The following is a 24635-nucleotide window of genomic DNA, read 5'->3' as shown; positions in this document are numbered from 1 at the left end:
ATCTTGCAGGAAGATCTTTGAGTATTAAATTGAGGTAATGTGTATGAAACATTTTGCAATTATAAAGCCCTGCAGGAATGTCAGCTAATGTTAATATTATTAATTATTATTGTCATAATTACTATATGAACTCTACTGTACCTAATGCTAGAACATGAAGCCTGGGATTTCTCAGAATCCATCCAAGGAGACCAGTGAAGACCTCCATCCCTTTGCCTTTCTGTGGCTTGGCAGAAAGGGCATCTACTATGGAAGTTACTGTCAAAATAGTAGTAATAATAATAAGACCTAACTATAAAGCAAAGATGGGCCTTTTCCAACATGGCCCCAGAAAGCAGACCCAGGAGCAGTAGGTAGAAGAAGTAAAAGGAGGTAAATTCAGGCTGGGTTTCACAAAAAAAAAAAATGAGCAAGTTGTCTCAAATGGGCTGAGGAGACATAGGATCTCCCTTCTCCAATCTCCACTCCTTCCCGCCTCCCCACACAGGTCATTGAGAAGAAGCTGAATGTTAAAGTGAGAATTCTGATCAGGTATTGGTTGAACCAGATGGCTGTTGAGGGCCTCTACACCTCTCAAAATTCTGTATTTCTGTGATACCTCAACAGAGTGGTGTTCTCACATTTTAATTATCAAGGCAAGGCATGATTCAACACAACAAAGAAGGAAGTAAAGTCTGTATTCATATATCATATGTATATCATATGTCATATGTATCATTTTCAGTCTCCCTTTGCCTAGTCTTGGTGCATCTTCTCCCTATCCCAGCCCATCCCATCCCAGCACTAAGCCTTGTGTCTCATTCCCATAGAGTGTTATTTTCAGCTAGTTGTCATACTTAGAAAGGATCTGATAAACTAATCCTCACTAAGGTATTAATTGATAAGGAATTGAGATGCTCTCTTCTAGTCCCACTTTTATATAAATGTCAACTAATGAAAATTGTAATCACCATTATAATCACACTAATCATCAATGAACAGATGACAAATCCCAGTATTGCAAACAGAAATCCCAAATTATCCTTAAGCATTAATAACAAACTCTAGCGGAACTGGATCATTCTCACAGACAAAACTGTCATCCACAATCCCTTGGATTTGACATTGTTCCATAAAAATCAGAAAATAGGGATTTTAATAGCTGTTACTATACAAAATACTCATATCTTTTAAATTAGGGAGGAAAAAAACCTTTTGAAATACAGAGACCCAGAAAAAGAAATCAATAGTATGTTGGGACAGGATGAGGTACATGTCATTATTCCTGCTTTTTTGTTTGCTATTATTCAGAAGACAACTTCAGTAATTCATCAGAAAATGAATTTTCATCACAACACTTTTGTTCAATTTTAAAAGGCAGTCTGTTTAAGAAGCAAAGTGGTACAATGGAAAGAATGTTGGCTTTGAAGTTAACTTTTTGAGGACCTTGGTGCTAATTTCAACCTTGCTACATGCTACTCAGGGCAACTAGATGGGACAACGAATAGAGCACTGGGATGAGAATCAGGAAGACTCATCTTCATGAGCTCAAATCTGGCATCAGACACTTACTAGTTGTGTGACCCCTCAGTTTCCTCATCTGTAAAATGAGCTGGAGAAAAAAAAATGGCAAATCACTCCAGTATCTCTGCTAAGAAAATCCCAAATGAGATCATGAAGAGTCAGACACAACTGAAATAATTCAACAACAATATCTACTACTCATGTGATTTTGGTTAAGTCAATGAACTTCTCTGGACCTCAGTCTTCTCATCTGTAAAAGGACAGTAAGACTAAATGATTTCTGTGAACTCTAAATCTGGTATACCATAATCTATCTGCATAACAAATAAATGGATAGATAGACAAGCAAATAAATGAATAAATAAATAAATAACAATAGTAAGATAGTGACATGGCTCCAGACCATTTATTTCTGGACTCCATTGAATATAGGATGAAAAATAGATTAAGAATGATAACAATGACAATGATGGTAGTCGTAGTAGTGATGATGATGACCATGATCATGATGGGGGAATCCCAGAAAATAATACCTTTAAAATTAAAGAAATGTTCAATTTTTATTCAAAAATATTTTCAGACACTTGGTATTAGCAGGCCAATCAGACAGATTTTTTTTTGAAGGGGGATGCCTGCTCTGGAAGCACCATTGTGCTCCAGAGATGTCTCATAGGATCATAGGATTTAGGGCTCGAATGACATCTGAGCAATCATCCTCCTCCACAAGCCTTTTCTGATGCCCCCATCTCCCACCTACCAACTTGTCAACCCTCTACCCCTCCCCTAGTAAAAACTTTTTCTTTTGACTTTGTATATACTTTGCATTAACTTGTTTGTGTGAGAACAGTGTGTCTTCTTTAAAAGGTAAGATCCTCAAGGAAAGGAGCAATTATGGTTTTTATCTTAGTGCCCTTGGTGACTAGGACAATGCCTGGCACACAATAAATGTCTAATAAAAGCTCACTGAATATAATTAAGTTGAAATTCCTCATTTTCTAGATCAGGAAAATGAAATCTCAGGAGCATCCTCCTTGTCTGAAACTACATAGGTAGCAAGCAGCTGACCTGGCACTTCACCTTTATTTGACTTTAGCCTCAGGACTATTTCTACTAGGCCAAGAAAGGCCAATCCTGCATCGCCTTATCAAGAGAGAATGTTTTCTCATTCTCTGGCTTCTAATCCTCTCATTGAATAATTGTGTGCATTTGCAATATGAAGTAGAGGCCATCAAATTAGGCAGATATGACAGACTGTGAAAGAAAGGGTAAGGAATCTGCTCCCTGCTTTTTTTTGTAGCTTCAGTTTTCTCAGGTCTGGTACTGCTAACAATGACCCCATAGCCAGACTGCTGTTTTTTGATTGACACCTGCAAGCCTGTAACTCAGAGGTGTTTCCATGCATCAAGACTCCAGTGTGGCAACTACCTGCACTTGCCCACTCCTTCCCGATAAATAGGAGAGAGGCAGGGGCAGAATTTTGGAATGATGGCCATCCATTCCTGCCCTCCAGACTTAAGGTCCACCTTGAGACTTTGGAAAAAAATTCACTTACCCCTCCTCCCATCATCAAACTAGATTGGCTTCAAATTGTTTCTATTTTGAGCCCCTCTAGCCCACAAGGCACCACTGTCAAGAGTGATGGGCATCCATTATTAACAGACAGATGCTCATTGGCCTGTATGCAATCCATTCACACATAATCCAATTGTTAAACTGAGGTGCAATTTTCCCTCTGTTTCCTCAATCCCTCTCCCCTCTGTTTCCCAGTCCCCAGCTATAGGCTATCCAGGATGGCTGCAGAAATTCTGAACTGAGCAACTAGAATATGTCTAAATGGGAGAGACCAAGATGGCAAGGGGACTGGAGACCATGCCGTGGGAGGAACTGTCAAAGGACTGAAGGAAAGGCCACAGAAGAGAAGAGTGAGAGTAAGAGAGGACATGATAATTATCTTCAAGTATTTGAAAAGTTATCGGATATAAGAGAGATTAGATTTGCTCATTTTGGACCCGGGAGGTAGGACTAGGGACAATGAGTGAAAGATGCAAAGAGGAAGATTCAGATTTGACACACAGGAAAACCTTCTTAACAGTTAGAACTGTCCAAAAGTTTGAATGAGTTGCCTTGGGAAATAGAAGATCCCTGCTTATTTAAAATCTTTAAGCAAAGGCATTAGCCTTTAGAAGTGTGTCCTCTGAGATACCTTGCAACCCTGAGATTCTGTGGTTTAGTGACCTGGTTATGAGGTTTCCTCTCAGCTCAAGAGTTCTGCATGTCTGACCTAGAATTCCCACTCCCACTCATGCTTCTGCTCCCAGAACAGTAATACCTCCCTTGGATTCATTGGTTTGTATTTGTTTTTTGACTAGGTAAATGAGGCCATTTTTGCCTCATTTCTTACCTAGCCTTAATCACTAAAGGGGCATTGCCTCAGACAAACTGAAACCTGGGAAAGACCTTAGCTTACAAAGGTCAAGGTCTCCCACTGCATCCAGGGCTATCACCAGTCATTCTGATCTATATCTTGCCACTGGACCCAGATGGCTCAGAAAGAGAGAGTGAGGCTAGTGACTTTGCACAGCCCTGCCCCACTTAAATCCAATTCACTTGCAAGTCATATCACCTTCCCAATGTCATGGTCCTCTTTGAGAATGAAGGACAAATAACAACAACAGTGACACAACCACATACTTCAGCCACAGCTCTGCTTCTTCCATGAATTGCTTCCGATTCTCATCTTCCTAGCAATCCAATGATTGACTCCCACATGCCTACCTGGAAGACTGAATACTTCATATGACCTCTACTTATCTATATATGGGGGCATATTTCTGTAACATAGAGGGAAAAGCACACGGCTAGGAGTTAAGAGACTCGTTTTCTATTCCTGGCTCAACAAACTCCCTATACAACCTTGGGTAAGTCACAAATGCATTAGATTTATATTCTTTATTTATCTTCTTTATTGAGGAATGTTACCCCAAGGCTTTAAAGATTTAATACCACTGCACGGAGAAACTGAAGCAAGCCTACCCCTCTCCCATAGATCTTGAAGATGGAATTTCTAACTGCTACCATAAGGTGGGCATGTAGTAGTCAATCACTGGATAGCTAGGAAGATGAAAGCTTGAATGCTGTCACACATCATACCATTACACCCTCAGGATTTCTGGTCCTTTCCATCTGTCCTGCAGCTATGCTCCTGTACATGTATTGTTTCCTCCAGGTAGAATGGGAGCTTCTTGAGAGTAGTGACTGACTTGTTTTTCCATCTGTATTATCATCACTTAGCATAGTACTTGGCACATGGTAAATGCTTAATAAATGGGTTTTTTTTCATTCATTCATTCATTCATTCATTCATTCATCATGCATCATCACTCCAACAATGAAGCAGTTTTGTATCCTTGGCAGGATACTATTGATGATGATGATGATGATGATGATGATGATGATGATGATGATGGTGATGTGATGATGATGGTGATGAAGAAGGAGGAGTAGGAGGGGGAGGAGGAGTAGGAGGAAGAAAAGAAGAAGAAGAAGAAGAAGAAGAAGAAGAAGAAGAAGAAGAAGAAGAAGAAGAAGAAGAAGAAGAAGAAGAAGCATTTTGTTTGACAGAATTCAGATAGAAAGGGACCTAGGACAAATCACTCTCCTGCAATTATTTTTTAATTATTATTTGCATAGGCAGATAAAATAATTGATTTTTGTAATTGAATAAATGCATTATGAGGCAGGCTCATCTTCTTTAAACTCACTAAAAGCATACCTGGCACAACTCTAGTAGTTCACAGAAAAAGAATTTGCACCTCATCCTGTTCCCATCAGTTTTATTTCTTCTACTAAGGTTCTCTATTACAAAAGTTTTTTTTTATTCTACATATCATGAAGATTATGAGTATGCAGTATGGTGACATCTACTTAAAACCTTGTTCTTAAGTTTTTATGGGCAATTGTGGGCAATAGTTTGATCTGTTATAATGGTCTAGTTCCAGTAGAGTTTATTGGTTGAGTTCTCTCTGATTTTTATTTTTCAGGTCGTATCTGCAGTAAAGCGATTTGTCACCTGTCAGTTCATAAAAGATAGTAAGCTTCTGATGAATAATTCTAGTCACCAGGTTATGTCTTTTGAGGTAATAATCATATGTATATAATGTTTTATGGTTTATAGTCTTCATGACAATCCTGTGAAATTCTTAGTTCAAGTATTATTAGCATTGTCTTTTACAGATGAGGAAAGTGAGGCTCAGAAGGATTAATTTATTTCCCCAGTATCACACAGTGGCTGAGCAGAGGCTTAAACCCAGAACTCTTGACTTCAGAACTAGCATTCCCTCCACTATGCCACACCACCATGCCATTATTTGGATCACAACAAGCTTGTCACAGAAAAATCTCATGGAATCATTTCTCCTTTTCATTAGGAAGACAATGCTTTTTGCCTTGAAAAGAACTTTCTCTGTGAATGTGAGGTGTAGGCATATCTTTAAAAACAGGCTTCAAAATTCATTTTTATCCTTACATCCCCCATCAGGATTAAGATTGGCAAAGGATTTGTGGGCATTGTTCTCTGTGATCATCACCAATGGTGCCCATAGTGCCAGCAGTAGGGGAGCCAGAAGGAAAATAAAGGAGGAATGTTCTCTGGTCTTCTAAGATATATCTCCCTCCTCCTCACCCCAATCCTTCCCACCTCTCAACCCCAGTTATGGAGCTAATGAGAAATAAGTGTGTTTGCCTAATGCTTGCCAAGGCAGTATGACTGTTTGTTTGTGCCCTTCCTACTGCACATTCTGTCCTTGAGCATGGAGTGCTTCATTTCTGATTTGCCCATTTGGAACTTCTAGCAGCTTTGGCAGTGATACCCTAATCCTCTTGGAATATATACAGAACACCCTTCTCCCTTCTTGGTTACCATAATGTCATAACCAATAAATGGGACACATTTTATGAGCCTGTCTCTTCATTATACTAATGGATATAGAAACACGTGGCAGCCCTGTTCGAGCAGTTGGAGAAACTAAAGAAGAATGAAGGCTTTTTTCATTGTGGTTTTGGCAAGCCTTAGGAGACACAGGTGAAACAAATTGAAGCCAGATGATTTAATCAGAGAAATGTCTAATTGTTTCCCTTTGCTTTATTTCACTGCCACCTTTTAGAATCCCAGAATCTTAGGATGGCAAAGCTAGAAGTAGCCTTGGGGATCCTTAGTCCAAAGTCCCCAGTTTACAGATGAGGAAACTGAGGTTTGGAGGAGGAAAATTACCTTATCCAAGTTGACAGTAATTCAATAGCTGAACCATGGTTTTGTACTTGTCAAGTTACTCCAGAAGAAATGCTTTAATGTGATAAAATGTACCCCTCTTTATGGTGGAGAAGTAGGAGAGCAAGGATGCTGAATGTCGCACTTACTGTCATCTGGATACCTGTATTATTTGGTTTTGCTTAATTGTTTTTCTTTATGACAAGGGAAGGTTATATGGGGATAAGGAAAGGAATTTCAAGAAATATCCATGGCGTAAAAAGCAGATATTTATGAACAATTATTTGCTTTCAAAATGAATCAATATGAGGGGCAGCTAGGTGGTGCAGTGGATAGAGCACTGGCCCTGAAATCAGGAGGATCTGAGTTCAAATCTGGTCTCAGACAAACACTTGACACTTACTAGCTGTGTGACCCTGGGCAAGTCACTTAACCCCAATTGCCTAAAAAAGCAAAAAAAAATGAATCAATATGGTAATACCACACTAGTCAAGTTATATTCTTGATTTGTGGTCCACATGACATGCAGTGATGAGAAACAACTTGGTTTCAACTTCAAAGATTTAACTCATGCTTAACCAATGGAAGAATATGATGCATCATGATTGACTAAAGAACAGCTGGAAAATATGGAACAGTATCCAGAACTTGTTCTTGTGTGCCTGATGAGTCCTCAGCTATAAAAACCTAGGGAGGAGAGAGTAGCTAGGAAAAGGGGGCAATCAGCAGTGTAAAATACTATGGAGAGGTCAAGGAGAATAGCTAAATATAGGGTTTTGCCAAAAGAAATCAGACTAAAAATGATGATGATGATGATGATGATGATGATGATGATGATGATGATTGCTAACATTTATGTAGTATTTCATGGTTTGTAGAGACCTTTATACATATTATCCTGTGTGATCCTTAACAACTTCAAAACATATCTGCATGTTTCAGATGAGGAAACTGACACTGAAAGAGGTTAAGTGACTTGCTCAAGGTCATAAACGTATAATAAATGTCTGAGACAAGATTCAAACTCAGGTCTTCCTGGTTCCAAGTCCAGTGCTCTATCCACTAAACATCTCATTTGCAAGAAGAAGCTCGAAATCTAAAGTAAAACCCCAAGGGTGTTAGGAGCATCAGGGTGAGAGTCAGGGACAATGAGGCCAGAAGAGTTTAGTGTAAAAAATACACCCAGGCCTCGATCACTTGTTGGAGTTAAATATAGTCAAGGAGGCCCTCAAATACCCATGTATGATGATTTATAGATCTGCAGGAGGAGGAAGGTGTATCGTTTGGGATTGTTTCGCAATGGTCTTCCACAGAGGCCACCTTCAGATTTGGCACGAATCAGACAACTGTAGTCTCCTACTTGGTGCAGGGATGCAAGGGTTGTAGTCATTTCACATCAAGGTAGCTCCCTGAAGCAACCCCAGATCAATGGTTTTATAGGGGGGAGATGGGATGATCAAATGTCTCGAGTTGGTTTCTCATCTAAGATGTCATCAGAAGGAGTTGCTGAAACTCAAATAGAGAGTACAAGCATGGGAAATGGAAGTTTCCAGGCAAAGGCAGGATAGGGGCATTATTTGTGAAGAAGGAGCATGTCCAGGTCCAGAACAGAGGTAGCCTAATACCTTAAAGACATCATAGAGGTTCACAGGCTCCAGCTGTTTTTGAATGATGATGCTTACTATATAGCTTAATAAGATTTATCAATAACTTTTTGTTTTATTTTTATTACAGTTTTATTGAATGAATTGATTTCATTATTTAATTAAATTTTTATATTTATTATATCTATTATGTTATCTTTATTTATTATGCTGTTTATTATTTATTGTGTTATATGAAATAGTCAATTCATTTATTAATTATAGGTAAGTAGGTAGGTAGATAGATAGAGATATACCTCACCCCTTACAACAACTCTATGAGATAGATAACACAAAATATCATAACTCCATTTTATAGATGAGGAAACTGGAGCTCTAAGAGGTTAAATGCCTTACCTAGGATTCACCCATTTGAATATTATCTAATGTGGGATTTGAAACTGGGTGTCCTGACTCCAATTCCAGCACCATCCCCCCAATTAAGCCAGGCCACCAAACCTAATTTCCAACCAATGTTTCAAGAAAACAATTCCCAAGCATGGTACATGTAGTGGGCCCAACAGTAGTATGATAATTACTTTCTGGAATAATTCAATTTTTCTATTTTTTTTAAAAAAGAATCATTCATGGGCAAATTACTCACATTGACAGCTTGTGAATGACTTGATTTCCTCAGGCAGTTTCTTTGCTGGCCAATCCCTCTATACCCAGTTCCCAGCAAAGACTCATCTGGGCTCTATTTCAGTTAACCATGAATTCTGATTACCCCAAAGAGGCAAAACTTTGATGGGGGTGGCAGAGAATAAATAATCAGGAAGCTATTTATTATAGCAAAATCTGCATAATATCAATATTCAGTATTGCTCTTCCAGGCTTATAAAAAAAAGCTTGTTGTCCATAAGCCTTGAGCAAAGACTCTTAACCTATGAACCCAAGGATCTAGGCTTATCCTCAAGAAAAGATCTGAGGAGGAAAACAAATGACCAATACACAGTGCAAACAATCCACTCACTACCAAGGGCAGAACTCAGTGTCTCCAGATGTAAAAGAGAAGGCTTCTTTGTCAATAGCTTGCACACGTCCCTTCTGTAGATAACACTGTTCTTGAGCAATAAGTTAATGGGGCCTCAGCACCATCTGGAATTTTTGGCTAAGTGTTTCTCCAACACCATAAGGTAGAAAGCCAATCATAAGAAGCAATGATTTCCACTCATTGTAACGTACTAGCACAGATTCAGAAGTCAATAACTGTTTGACATTCTGGAAAGAAGCCTTGGGCTGGCATTTTCAGTGCCTTGGAACTCCTTTTACTCCGGCAGATGATGTAATGATGTGATGGCTTGACAATGACTGTCTTCTGTAAAAGAAAAATAAACATGTTGGAAATAAAAAAGCCCTAGAAAGGCTTCAGACTCTTGTTGATTGGAAAAACATTGGGTTTTTTTAGAAGTAGGCATATTATAGACAGCAGACTCTTTATCTTAGGTAGGCCAACTATCAACAACATTGACCCAATCACCTAAGAATGTCACGCTGGAAACTGTGATTTCATCTGTCTTGTTTTGTCTCTTTTTTTTTTTCACAACCTTTATTAATGACTTATTTTGATATCCTCTTGGAACATGAAAGTGACTCCAAATTTTTAAAGTCTATGGCAGCACAGAATAAGATCTGTAGGTCCATCCAAGCTGGAAAGGATCATAGGATCACAGCTCTAGAGAGGGAAGAGACAAAGAGGTCTTCTAGTCCAATCCCTTTATATTACAGCTAAGAAAACTGAGTATCAGGAAGGTTACCCAGGGTCACATAAGTAATAAATGTCAGGCAGGCTTTGAAGCCAGGTTTGCTAACTCCAGACCCCATACCCTTATTGGCTTCTCAAAAGAACCGTGTCTGGTATAAGAGAATTGCTGAGTATGAAGAAATTTTGGTAAAGGAGACTTAAAGGTTGGACATCAGGTGATGAGTTACTGTGAGGGGAAAAAAAAACATCTCCTGTTGGACAACCTTCTGGTGCCATTTACCATAACTTCTTCAAAAGGATATCATAGGATCAGTAACACCTGGGAGAATGACTCATTGTCTAGTATAGTGCTTTGGACATAGGACACATGAAATAAATGTTTATGGGACAGAAATAAACAAAGGATGACCTTGTTTAAAAAAAGCTTTCAGGAAATTCCACATTGTTTTGATACATCATCTACTTCATTTCTTCCATATTTCAAGGTACCTGATTTCCCCAGAGCTGACACTCCTCCACCAGCTCAGACCTGACTCCCTGCATGCCTAGAAACAGCTCATCATGGAAATATTTTACCGTGCATGTAGTCCCAGAATGCAGAGGGTGCATGAAGCAGTAGAAGTCCAAGCCCAAGGAGATAACGGGCTGGTATGATAAACAAAGAATATCCCATGAGGACTGACAGCTAGGTTCCTTTGTATTGTCATTGAAAACAGCTATTGAGGAAGTTGGGGACAGACAGGTTTGAACAGATTTTTCCTCCAGTAAGAACAACAGTGATCAATTGTTCATACATTAGAGAGGACACTTGTACCAACATGGGCTGTACTCAATGGCCTTTGAGGTGGGAACCCTTAGATTCTTTGAGCCTGTTTATTGGCAGACTACAGATAGTAGATATTGGTGCTTCTTAACCCCTGCCATCTCCACATGTTCTCACCACCTCCTTAGTAGACCATAATTCCCTTGAGGACAGGGAAATTATCATACTTTTGTATGATCCCCAGCACTCAGAATTTGAGGTGTTAATAAGTGTTTATTTAATCGAATTAAATAGAAATAGCACAAATAGAATTGCACTCCAGTGACATAGAAGAACTTTGCTGAGGACATCTGGTTCAGTTATTTCCCCGGGTTCTTTGTATTATTCTTTTCTTTTCTTTTCTTTTCTTTTCTTTTCTTTTCTTTTCTTTTCTTTTCTTTTCTTTTCTTTTCTTTTCTTTTTCTTCTTTTCTTTTCTCTTCTTTCTTTTTTCTTTCTTTTTCTTTTTTCTTCCTTCCTTTCTTTCTTTCTTGCTTGCTTTCTTTATTCTTCTACCCTCTCTCTTTCTCCTTCCTGCCTTCCTTATTTACCTCACTCCCTCCTCTTTCTTCTTTTTTCTTCCTTCCTCCTTCCCTTCCTTCCTCTTTCCTTCCCTCCCTCTCCTCCCTTTCTTTCTTTCTTTCTTCTTTCTTCTTTCTTCTTTTTTCTTTCTTTCTTTCTTTCTCTTTCTCTGCTCTCTCTCTCTGTCTTTCTCCCTCTCTCTCTCTTTCTCTGTCTCTCGGAACAAATAGTACATTTCTAGGTTTCAAGTAAATTTGGTGCAATGGCTAGATCCAAATGGAAAGATACTGACAGCTTATGAAATGCAATGATAAGTTCCTATAGTCAGGCTGTTCTAATGGTCCAAATGCCTTCCTGTGTAGTTAAGCCAATCCCTTCCCATGAACCTTTGAGGTCAGACTTTAGTTTGGTTGGTGGAAGCTTCTCTGCAGAGTCCCACTGCACCTTCACAATAGCATTGCCAGTATCAGTTGAGTGATCACTGTAATCCTGAAGAATTCAGTGTGGCCCTAACAACTTTGGATGTGGGCCTCATGAGAAAATGTTGTGATCAGTTTGTGGATTATTGATACTCCATAACTGAACTTCCATCAGGTGCTTTACATACATGGGCTATTCTTATGTGAATACATCTGCTTCTGACAAAAAGAGCATTGAACTTAGGGTCAGGATACAACACTGGGTTCATATTGAGTTCAAAACCTAGCTTTGATGCTTGCGAGCTGTGTAGCTATAGGCAAGTTATGTTACCTCTTCAACCCTCAGTTTTCCACATTTGTGGAACAAGAATAATTGTGTTCTTGAGCAGAGGGGTACAATGAAAAGTACCCTGACTCTGAAATCAAAGAGCTTGGGTTCAAATCCTACCTCTGTGATGTTGGACGAGTCATTAACCTCACTAGGCCTCAGTTTCCTTATCTGTGAAATGAGGGCATTTGGTTTAAATGACCCTTGGGGTCTTTTAAAACTCTAGATCTATAATCTTCTATACTACCTTGCAGAATTATTGTGAGAAAGGTACTTCATGAACCTTAAAACATTGCGTAAATGAGAGTTATTATTATCCAATGCTCAAAGCCTTTTATGAACCTTTCACCAAATTCTATGGCATCCTGAAGCATCCAGTTTCTAGGCAGCGTATAACTCTGGGGTTTTACTGTCATGTGAATAATTAAGATCACCTGATGCCAGGTGACCTGAATTGCTGTGACAGTTCCAGGACTTCCTTCTGACAAGTTCTGAAAAGCATAGCTTCCCTCAGTGGCGGCAGCACTTTATTTTGCAGAATCTGCACGATGCCTTCTGGAACCTGTGAGCAGAGTGATGGCATTCGCCTCCAAAGCCCGAACATACTCTAACTGAGCTTCAGTGTTGTAGTGTGTATTTCTGGAGTTCTGCTGAGATTATTGGCACGATCTGTGTCTCTGTGGGATGGGCAGCATTCATATTAGAAACTGCTCCTTTAATTTCTATAACATGCCCTGATGGAGTGTCACTGCCTTAGAATGTTATAAATGTCAGTTTCGATGTAGTCAAAAGGTACCTTTGGAAGGCTCCGTTATGAATCCTACAACGTGGCACCTAAGCAATTTCCCAAATCCCAGACTTGAAACAAATGCACAGTTCTATAATATAAGTGGCAGAGACCTCACCAGGCATTTATGGGGCTCAATTTGCTCATAGGTCAGTGGTTGTATTAAATCATTCCTAAAGTCACATTTGGATTTGCATCACGTGAGTCCTACAGTTCTATTTGTGAAATTGAAATCTCTGAACTGATAGTGATGAGTAAGTTTCCAAAAATCCCAGAAATTCATAAAATGTCTTAGTCCTCAGGAAAGTAGGGAACTACCCCAGTGTGAAGTGACTACAACTCCCACACAAAGGGAGCTGCACTTGCCTGGATTCCTGAAGCAGCTATCTGTGCCAAATCTGAAGACAATTTCCTTAAAGGACCATTGCCCAACAACATATGTTTTTCCTCCTGCAGATCTATAAATCATCACACATGGATGTTAGGGGACCTCCCTGGTTGTTTCTAACCTTAATAAGTGATCATCACTTGGTTATATTCTTTGCCCTAAGCCCCTCTGACTTTCTTGCCTCTGATCTTCACCTGGATACTCCTAACACCCTGGAGGTTTTGTTCTAGTCCTTGAGCTTCCTCTTGTGAATGAGTTATCCAGTGGGTAGAGCACTAGACTTTCATTTAATCCTGGTGGCACCCAAAATAAGCTTATTATTTTACTTTTATTTTAAAAGAAAAAATAAAAGACCTTGAATTCCTGCTTTTTCCTATTGGTTATTTATGGCACTCAAATATAAGTTTTTAAAATTCCACTGTAGTCAATAGGACAACAAAAGAATTCAGGGTCTTATATTTTGGTTTTTTCAAGGTAAAAGTAAAGTTGTTTTGCACTTGAATCCCAGGAAACCAGCTACATAACATCAAACTCTTTAATATGCCTGCAAAGCAGGTATTTTAAGTACAGGTGCTGCTCAGATTTGACTTGCAGGATATATTTAATTGCTTACTTTGGAAACATTAAAGTGCCATATTAACTATAAGCTGTCATCATTTTTGTTGTTTTTGTTACTTAACAATGAAGAGTTACATAGCAGCTTCTCTAATTTAAAAAGGTCCTATTCTTGTTTTTTGAATGACGCTATGTTGAGGTATCAATAAGCAGGCAAGGATGACCAGACTTTCATATGATCCTGCATTATTGCTACAACAATCCTCAGGGCTGACTACACTCTTGAAATCATGTAGCATACATTTCTGGATACAGAGAATGAACAAAATACTAAGGAAATCAAAGCACATAAAATAAGTAACATTGTGCTCTAGTGGCCCCCGGCATACATAATAACACCCCAGACTTGACTATAACAAAGAGAGATGTTGACACTCAAAAATACACCAAAACTGAAGTAGAAGTAAGTGAATGTAGAGAACAGTTCAGATAGATAAAATATTCAAGCAAATAGGTGTTGTAAAAAAGCATTGGAAATGCAATGATTGTTATTTCTAGGTCCGGTCATGTCTGTGGCAACTCTTAGTAGATCTGCTGTGGTTTTTGGTGATGATACTGGACCCGGAGGCTCAGGGATTCTTGAGAACCGAGGGAGGGATTTATGAGACTAAGAGCAGGCAGCAGCGTACCTTGGGGAGGTGTAACAGCCCAGAATGGAAGGCGAGTTCAGCCGCTTCTGTGCTGCGTGCCCTTGAATGGAGGCAAGCTCTTTAGATGCCATTTTCTTCCCCTTAAAAATATAGTTCAAGATCTGCCCCTTCCCTTATCTTCCCACTGACAACAGAATAGCTATTCTCTCTCTAAAGTTCTCCAGTCTCTCTAAGACAAGGCTTGTACAGATTATTATTATTGATTAAAAATTAAGATGAAATTGTCCTAGTCCTCCCCGTGGTTTCAGCCTGGGAAGAGCTCGAGGCTGAATCGGGCTGCATCTGTGACTCTAGATGCCATGTGAGTGAGGTTCACAAAGAACCGCTCTGCTTATCCTTGGGAAGAAGAAGAAGAAGGAAAGCTTTTGTTCTTGTTCTCAGCATCAAGAAGGATAAGCTCCAGATGGATTCCTTGCCCCATGGCTATTTCTGACTGGAATATGAAAAATAGCATTGAATTCACTCTGGGAATGTCAATTCTTTGAGAGCCGGGGACATGATTGTGATTGAGACACTGGTGGACAAGTTGGGAAGGTGCTCATCCAATAAAAGAGCAGCTCAGGCTAAGTGACAAAAGTCTGGTGCCCGTCTGGCTGTGTTTGTCGATCTGTCCTACAGCAGAGCCCAGCATACACTGAAGATATTTGATGGTTGCTCAGTTGTGTCTGACTCTTCGTGACCCCATTTGAGGTTGTGTTGGCAGAGATACTGGAGTGGTTTGCCATTTCCTTCTCCAGCTCATTTTGCAGATAAGGAAACTGAGGCAAACAGGATTATGTGTCGTAATATAGTGTCTAGCATGTGTCTGAAGCCAGATTTGAACTCACAAAGATGAGGCTTCCTGACTTCAGGCTTGTGTTCTGTCTGCTGTGCCACCTAGCTGCCATCAAAGGTATTACCAATAGATATTTCTAAGCCAAGAATTGAACTGACCAATTCTATCCTCCCAGATACACCATTGGTATACCTTATTCTGAAGAAACTAGAGAGAAAATGATAGAAAGAATATGGTAGAAAGCATTCTGGAATAGATACCACAGGGTCTGGGTTCAAGTCTCAGTTCTGATGCTTCCTGTTTGTCCCTGGGCAAGTCATGTCACCACTCAGATCTCCTGTTTCCTCATTTGCAAAATGAGGGATATGGACTACATTTATGACCAAAGAATGTAAATTGTGCTTCTTGAGGGAACAATTGTTTTTTTATCTCTATATCCTCAACATCTGGCCCAATACCTGAAGAATACTGAGCATCTAATAAATGCTTAAGGACAGCTAGGTGGTGCAGTGCCTAGAGTGCCAGGCCTGGAGTCAGGAAGACCTGAGTTCAAATCCTGATTCAGACACTTCCTAGCTGTGTGACCCTGGGCAAGTCACAGCCCTGTTTGCCTCAGTTTCCTCATCTGTACAATGAGCTTCAGAAGGAAATGGCAAATTATTCCATTACTTTGCCAAGAAAACCCCAGATGGGGTCACATAGAGTCAGATACAACTGAAAGGACTGAAATGACAACACAATAAATGTTTATTGAATTTAATAGTATCTTCTGAATTTGTGATTTTATAGCCTGATGGTAAGGACTAGTTCACTTTGAGGCTCCTAAAAATCCCTTGGAGTAGGAAACTGAGGTTCCAGAGGACATTGGTTCAAATTCCAGCTCTTTCACTTACTCCCCATGTGACCTTGGACAAGCAAACATTTGTTAAGTACCTACTATGTGTCAGGAATTGTGCTGTGATGGTGAAGCAAATGTAGATGACAAGGAATTGATATTCTACCTCGGACCGTAAATATAGAGTATGAAGGGATCTGAGGGCCTTCTAGTCCACTCTTCTCATTTTACAGGTAAGGAAACTGAGGCCCAGAGCAGTTGAGTGACTTGTTCAAAACCATTCCAGTAAAAAGTGTCTGAGGCAGACTTTGAACCTAAGTCTTCCTGACTCCAGGCTCAGCGCTCTTCTTAATCACACTCATCAACACAGTGCCCTGCACAAAAAGGGGTGGGGGGCTTAATAAATGTTCCTTGAGACTTATTTGTTACATTCCCTTGGTCATGGAGGAAAAGAGGACTGGGCAGCCTCTGAAAGCAGGTTTCTCCCCATTCCTTCCTACAAAGGAGCAACAGCTGTACCATACCTGGAGCTCATGGAAATCACAGTTCCAACAGATGGGTTCCACCATCCCTACCACACAGGTGCCTCATGGTGAGGCTCCAGCCCAGCAGATGGTAGTCATAATGACTCAGAATGTTTAACAACAGTTTGCTTGTTGTATCGTCTCATTCTGTGATGGTGGGGAGCATTCCTGGGCTCTGGCAGGATTCTCTGCTGCATGAAAAGCCAGGGTGATCTTCCTGTTAACAGATGAATCACTGAACTGAGTAGCAAGTTGGAAACTCCAGTAGTAGCTGGAGATTTTCAAGGTGATGACCTTGCAGAGAGAGAAGAGGCTTTTTTTCTTAAGTCTGATTTTTCTAACAAGCCCCACAGCAACACTGAGAATCTTTCCCCTCATCTCTCCCATGATGGTTTTGGCAAAAATGGAAGCTGAGCTTTGCAGTCCATTGGAGAGTGTCCAGGGCAGAGTCAAGGAACTTGCTGATCAGTACCTCGGGGAAGCAATGGTCTCAGGAGAGGGAGTAAGGGAGTTCCAAGCTTCTTGGTGCCAGAATGCCATTTGGTCCTCACATCTCCCTCTTCCAGGCCTTCCAAAGCCCTTAAAAGCGCCTGCACTTTGGGCCTTGTATATATTGCCTTTTAATTCAATTCACCTCAACAATGATAGCTAACATTTATATAGTTTGTGATACAGTTTCTCTTATGTTCTAGACACTGAGCTAAACACATTACAATTATCTCATCTACTCCTCAAAACAACCATCTATGGAAAGTATGCTTTGGCTGGAATTGGTCAGTTCTTACCTTCAATAATCATTCACTAAGTGCCTACTATGTACTAGGTCCAAGGGAAACAAAGACAAAAATTAAAACACTCTCCCTTCAAGAAGCCTCCATTCTAGTCTGTGCTGGCTCTGGAGTCAGGAAGACCTATGTTCAAATCCAGCCTCAGACACTTACTAGCTGCGTGACCTGGGCCAGTCACTTGCCTCATTTTTCTCAACTCTAGAATGGAGGTAATGATAGTACCTAGCTCCCAGGATTGTTGTGAGAATCAAATGAGTTAATATCTACAAGGTGCTTAGCACAGTGCCTGGCATTTAGTAGGTGCGATATAAATGCTTATTCCTCTTCCCTCTTCTCTCCCTCCCCAATAAATCTGTAAGCTTCTTAACAGCGCGATGCATGCCTTATAGTTCTATGGATCTAGCGCAGCACCTAGGAGAGCACCGCCCAAAGCAGACACTCAATAAATACGTCCTCATGAGATTGTAATCACTCCATAAGCACCAACTGAAGTGCATCCCAAAGCCATCCACCCCACCCCCGATTCTGTTTCAATACAATGATTTGGCAGAGTTCCTCAAGCTGGGTTAATTAAATATTCTGGTTTTAGCACCTGCCTTGAGAAAATACCAAGGGTTAATGTGGGGAAGTTTGTCTTAGGGTTTGGGATTGCCAGGTACCTTCTGGTATTGTGAGCGGGGAGTCAGACCACTTGTGCCACTTTCCTCCTTCAGGGCACAGCGCCTTCTCTAGCCTTCTGTAGCTCAAAGCTTCATAGTATCATAGATCCAGGCTTGAAAAGCACCTCTGAGGCCATAAATCCAGCCCTTTCATTTTACAGATGAGGCAGCTGAGGCACAGAGAGATGAAGTCGTTTTCCCAGGGTCACATAGCTAGTAAGTGACTAATGCAAGACTCGAACCCAGATCTTCCTGACCCCAGTCCAGCTCCCTATTCACTATCATGTGACTTCTCTCTCACTTCCTTCAGAACAAAAGTGTTTCTACAATTAGCTTATTGTATCTTTACCTCTGGCTTTCAGGGCCAGTAGGAGGGGCTGTGATCTGAGGAGGGTTTTCTTTGGTTTTTTGTTGTTTTAGTTTTTACACATATAACCATCACCACGGCAATACTGAGGCAGCTGTGGTTTTCTGAAACTGTTACAGGGTAGGCCCAGAAACATGGCCATGGCTCACATCCCTTCCTCAATCCCTTCAATCCAGATCCATCAGTTTCTGCAGGCCCTCTGGGAAAAAACAAAAACAAAAACAAAAAACTTAGTCTCCTTTCCTGGCCTTGGGCAACCAGTCCTTATGTCTGTCTGTCTGTTTCTTCTCTCTTCTTCTAAAATCCATTCTAATACGGCACCAAAAATATTGATCGCTAACTCAGGGTCATTGTTTGAGTTAATTTGCATAGCAATGACAGGGAGCTATGGATAGCCAAGTCTGATCCTAGGACATGATTTACATGTGTATCTCTAGGACCTAAGAGAAGCTATGAAAAGAAAAACATGGGTTTTTTCCTTATTTCCAAGGATAACTGGACATTATTCATCCAAGAAAGAATGGAAAAGTCTATACTGTGACCCCCATGCCCCATGGCTCCCTTGGAAATTTCATTGAAGGCAATAGGGAATCATAGACCTGTGCCCTACCTAACAAAAAATCAATTTGCACAATTTGTTGTCTACTTTGTATCAGGCACTGTGCTAGGCACTGGGTGGGAGTGAGTGGGTCCAAATGCCAAAATGAAGCAGTCCTGGTCCTCAAGTTCTTTCCTGCCTCCACTGAGTTACCCTGAAGGGAGAAGAGGATCAATCTCCCCCTAGGTACCTAATGTCCTCCGGGAGGGGAAGAATTGTCAATATTTCTTAGTATTCTTTACCAGGGAAAGAGAGAGATGGACAGAGACAGAAATAGAAACAGAAACAAAGATGCAGAGAGGCAGAGACAAAAACAATGACAAAGCAAGATAAATAATTTTCTGCCAGGGAATTCAGTGGAGTTTGAGACAGAGAAACTCTGGTGAGAAAACAATTACAGAGACCTGAAACAGTAACCTAGCCCTTAGAGAGTGTGTGTGGCCCAGGGAAGAAGGATCACACACACTTAGCCCAGCCCTAATATTCCTGTCCAGACTCATGGGGTCAGGATGGGTTGGTAGCTCTATTCTCAAAAATTGAACGAGTAACTAATTTGATAATGATGACGGCTTCAGAAGCCAGACAGTGTGAGGCCACCAAATGGAGAGGAGGACATTAACATAACAGAAAGATGTATTCTCATCTATTATATCCTGAGCATTACTGGGCCCCTCTTTCTCATATCATCCCACAGAAGAGGCTGGGTTGGTAACAGTTAGGCAGAAAAGGGCTTTCTTTTTGTGGCTAGCCTCTTATACATGTCACCAATACGCCATCAATCATACCCACAGATCTTCTGTCATCATATGGGAATCTTCCATCCTGTCAGTGAACTTAACGTGTGGTTAGCAAACACCTCTCATATGCCAAACCTCAGAAACAGACACAGAACAGAAGTTTTTAATTGGGGGTGGGGGTTCTGTGGTGGGAGGAAGGAGAGAAGGAGTTGGAAAGGCTAGTGCCAAGAAAGAAATTCCTTCTCATCAGCATGCTATTGACCCCGGAAACATTTCTTTCCAACTTCCTCCTTTTAACTGACAGACAGTTCATGGCATGAAGTCATGAAGAACTCAGTATGAATTCATATGCCAAAGCATCATAGATTTAGAGTTGGAAGGGACCTTAGAGGTCATTTAGTTTACCCCTTTATTTACAGATGGAGAAACTGAGGCCCAGAGAAGTCAAACAACTTCCCCAAGATCACATAAGTAACAAGTTTTGAACCCAGGTTCACTGTTTCTACAACAAAGATCTTGTCCATTGTATCACAGCACTTCTCCATCGGGGATTCTCAACTTGGTTTGTACCATGGAACCCTTTGGAAGTCCAGTGAAATCTATGGACCCCTTCTCAGAATAATGTTTTGAAGTAACTTAAGGAAATGTTAACTTTCAATTAGAAGTTAATGAAAATAAAGATATATATTTTCCCCATTCAAGTTCACTAACCCCTTATGAGTCCATGAACACCTGGTTATGAACACCTTCTCAGGATCCTCTGCTACCAAAGAGAAAGATGTGCATGAAAGAATCAGGTGGCTAGAGGGCATAGGGTTCCTAGAGTCGAGAAGGGCTCCATATAGGGGAGATGTGAAATGCATTGAACACCAGTATCCCCTATTTAGTTTCACTAAAGGCTGGATGGTTTAAGGAACCATGTCAAGCACAAAGGGGCAGGAAGGCACCAAGAAAGCAGAAGGTCCTACCTTACCCTTAGCTTTTCACAGACACGTTATAAAGGGAAGCACACACACATCCTACATAACCCAAACGTGGTGTCAGTTCAATTTATGGCCCTGAAATATCCCGCTGTTAGTTTTTGAGTTACCGAGCTACAGCCAAGAATTGGACTTGTCCCAGAAAAGCCATCATAACCAGCCAGGCATGGCACATCAAAGCTGCAGAAAAGTCATCATCATTTCACTCGGGTTCTGTAATGTGAATGGTCTGTAAATATCACATTCTCTCCTTCCCATTAAAAAAACAACCACTAAAATAAATCTTTCAGCACTTTCTTACCCTTGGGTCAAGCCTGGGTGGTCTGTTTCTCGCTCGAAAAATACCTTCATTTTCTTTTCTTCAAAGAGCCAAAATGAATGTTAGCTTTTGGCTACAGCCGGGGTCTTCTGTGGAAATGTAGCAAGCATGGGGCAGCCTGATGAAAATGGCTACTGGAGGCACCCCCAGAAATGATGGAATAGGGGCTGAATGTCAGTTTCTGGTCAGAAGAGTTTGTTTTCTATGATCCACCTGCAAGGTCCATAGGTTTTCTTGACATAGATCCAACTGGTCCATAGCTCCTATAAAATGTACTTTAGGCCAGAGCACCTTGTAAAAGAGATTATGGGGAAGAATGCAATCAAATATTGGTCACTGACTCAGAAAAGTTGGGTTCACTTTGTAGTTCTTATACTTACTAGCTGTACAATCCTGATTGAATGTCACCATACCTCAGTTTTCTCATCTTCCAAATGGAAATAATAATGCCTCTACTATCTAATTCATATTGTAAGGACAAAATTAAATGAGATAAAGTGTGTTAAGTACTTTACAAACCATGGCTTATCCTGGTTGCATAGACTAGGCATTTATAAATGCTTATTGAATTGAATGCAAGAGGTCTGGACCTATTTCTCAGTGATTTGGCCAAGTCATTCTACCTCTCTAAGCCTCAGGTTCCTTATAAGTAAAACAAGGTTTGGATTAGATCACCTAACAGTTTATGGGTCTAAGACAAGCCATTCTTAATATTTGAGATATGTCTCTAAAATACATGCTCTGACTCTAATCTCAGCATTTTGTTGATTAGTCTCTAACTATACAAGGATATTCCTCCAAAACATGTGTAACCCAGATCCCATGTAAGCCTGGGGTGGGAGGTGGGGAGTTTCTGCATGCTGTTGCATATGCAAAGGAAGCTATGACTACTGATTCGCAGAGAGAATACTGTGTGGCTGTATTAGATACTATAGAATTGGTGCCATAGGTTTTCAGGAGAAACACATGGATGGAGGATGCTAAGGAGGCGAGAGTCAGTCATGAAGAACAAACACCAAGTTCTCCACAGAGCCCCTGATATGTAGGAGAAGCTTGTACTCCAACGCTTCGGATTTCCAGTGCTTGCAATCCAGAGAGGATTCCCTTTGGATGAGACTAGCATCTATTTATTTGAGCTAAGATACTATGTCACACTCAGCTGGAGAGCTCATTTACTCTTGTGTATTTTCTGGAATATTCTACTATGAAAAACTTCTCCAATTTCTGTTTATTGGTTTGCCTGGTTAAGTGGCTTTACTAACTATTTGACATTCTGATGGTTTTTTGTATAACCAGTATTTGGTGGGAAGGAGCTGGTGAGTATAAGCTAAGAGCTATGCTCTCTTTGAGAGTGACCCAGGGAAGTAGCTTTCCCTCTTAACTCAGATGCATACCTCTGTGCCAGAGATATTTGAGGATGACAGATAGATACAATTCTTGCTTGATATCTCTTCTGCAGCACCGAGATGAGAAGATGCTTGATAGCTACTAGTCAGGGAAATTATAGAGCAGATTTCTACTTATATAGGGCTAGTTGGCCTCATAGGTCCCTTCCAGCCCTGAAATTCTATGACTTAAAAAAGTTTAAAGTACTCACATTCTTGCCATATATGACACAGAGAACTCAATTCATTACAAAGAAAAGAAGACAAAGTCAAAGATCTTCCTCTTATAAAGTTACAATGGGATATATTATATATATATTATATATATATATATATATATATATATATATATATATATATAGAGAGAGAGAGAGAGAGAGAGAGAGAGAGAGAGAGAGAGAGAGAGAGAGAGAGAGGTATAGATATAGATAGGTAGGTAGGTAGGTAGATAGATAAATAGATGAGGTACGGATCTATATCTCATCTATCAAATATCATCTATCCATTCATCTCTTTCATCTTTCATCTATCTCATCATCTTTCAATCTATCCATCTCACATCTACCTATCCATGCCTCTCATCTATTTATCTATCCATCTATCTCAGATATCTATCCTTCATTTATCTATCCATCTATTTCTCATCTATCTATTAATAAAAGAGCTTAGCATTATTTTTCCTGCTAATATTTCTATCTCCTTCCCTGGCATTCGGAAGGCAGAGCCTAGTGCCCAGGGGTCTGGAATGAAAGAGGGAAAGATGATACTTTCAGCATCACCAGCGGAAGAATTTGGAGAGGTCAAATGTTCTATGTCTCCTCTCATCCCTGCAACCTGATAACAGCCTGACCAAAGTTTGAGATCCTTTCTTTTAGCCCTGTCTAGAATGTTGTTGTGCCAGCTTCATGCTTTAGAGCTATGGGTCTTTATTTCTGAGGTTTGTAGGACTGGAATTAAAAGACTTGGATTCAAACTTTCATTCAAGTCTCATCTCCAGCATTCTTTGTGTGACCTTGGGCACACAATTACCCTCTCTGCCCTTCAGCTCCTTGGTCTCCTCATACAACAGATTGTCATTCTCCATGTTTCCAGCCTCCACCTCCTACAAGGCACTTTAAGCCCCTATCCTGGGTCTCTGGGCTTTTGATTGGTGACCATTTACCATATGTTGTCTGACCCCATGCCCAGCACACTGTTGCTTCACAGGCACCTGCACATCATGTTCCTACCCTCCACTGTCCCACTCTGGGACCCTGCCCTTCGGTTTGGCAGTATTCACCACACGTAGCCTGGCCCCAGACCCCCATCTCACTACTCCCCAGCCATTCCATCCTATCATGCCCATGCATACTAGCCTCCACCTCCTAGTAGCAATTCTAGGCTCCCACCATGAGTTGCCACGTTTCTGATTAATGAACATTTACCTTATGCAGCCTAGACCAAGAACTATTCCTTATGCCTCAGCCCTTTTCATGCCACACATGAATAGCTTTTCTCCCCCTGCCCCTTCCTACTCTACCTTTGAGAATAATACTCAAGTCAATACCATCCTAACAATCTTTTCTGACCACCAAATGAGGTAATATTTGTAGAGCTTGCAAATACCTACAAATACACAGTGCCTAGCACCTAGGAGGTACTTAATAAATGCTTGTTCTTTCCCCCTTTCTACTCCTCTACTAGGAGTTACAACCATCTCCTAGAATGTAAGCTCTTTGAGGGCAGGGACTCTCTCTCTTGTTTGTATCTGAATCCTCAGGATTCCAGTGTCCGGTACATAGTAAGTGCTTAATCAACGCTTTTCCATTGTATCCCCTCATCTCCCTCTCCTGCCTTTCTTTAGATGAAAAAAAAAAGGCTAGAGAAGAAAGTCCCAGAAGGAGCCCTGTACTATCACTGGGACAAGACCAGTTAACCACTTAAAAGAAAAACAATCAAGGAACCAGAAATAAAGAAAAAAAAAAACGAATGTGTTTTTGGTGGGATGGTTCCCCCAAGCCCAGATGGTGAGCACTGACTCATTGTTTTTGCTTTGTGCATC

At 40.6% G+C, this 24635-nt stretch overlaps 1 protein-coding gene and 1 long non-coding RNA gene across 2 annotated transcripts in view; both read left to right on the top strand.

The window, feature by feature from the left end:
• The window catches only part of LOC144456173 (uncharacterized), a 39279-nt gene extending 28423 nt beyond the window's left edge, over positions 1-10856 (top strand). The window contains exons 2-4 of the long non-coding RNA XR_013485083.1: positions 3271-3431; positions 5544-5639; positions 10603-10856. This is a non-coding gene — a long non-coding RNA (uncharacterized LOC144456173). The remainder of the gene's footprint in view (positions 1-3270; positions 3432-5543; positions 5640-10602) is intronic.
• RASGEF1A (RasGEF domain family member 1A) overlaps positions 1-24635 on the top strand; it is a 324421-nt gene that overhangs the window by 48666 nt on the left and 251120 nt on the right. The gene's annotated exons all lie outside the window — the stretch shown is intronic.

The sequence above is a fragment of the Phascolarctos cinereus genome, unplaced genomic scaffold (assembly GCF_003287225.1).
Source record: "Phascolarctos cinereus isolate Bilbo 61053 unplaced genomic scaffold, phaCin_HiC Scaffold_3;HRSCAF=262, whole genome shotgun sequence".
In the NCBI taxonomy this organism is placed as follows: Eukaryota; Metazoa; Chordata; class Mammalia; order Diprotodontia; family Phascolarctidae; genus Phascolarctos; species Phascolarctos cinereus.
Note: the sequence above shows the minus strand (reverse complement) of the source record. Positions and strands in the feature narration are given on the sequence as shown.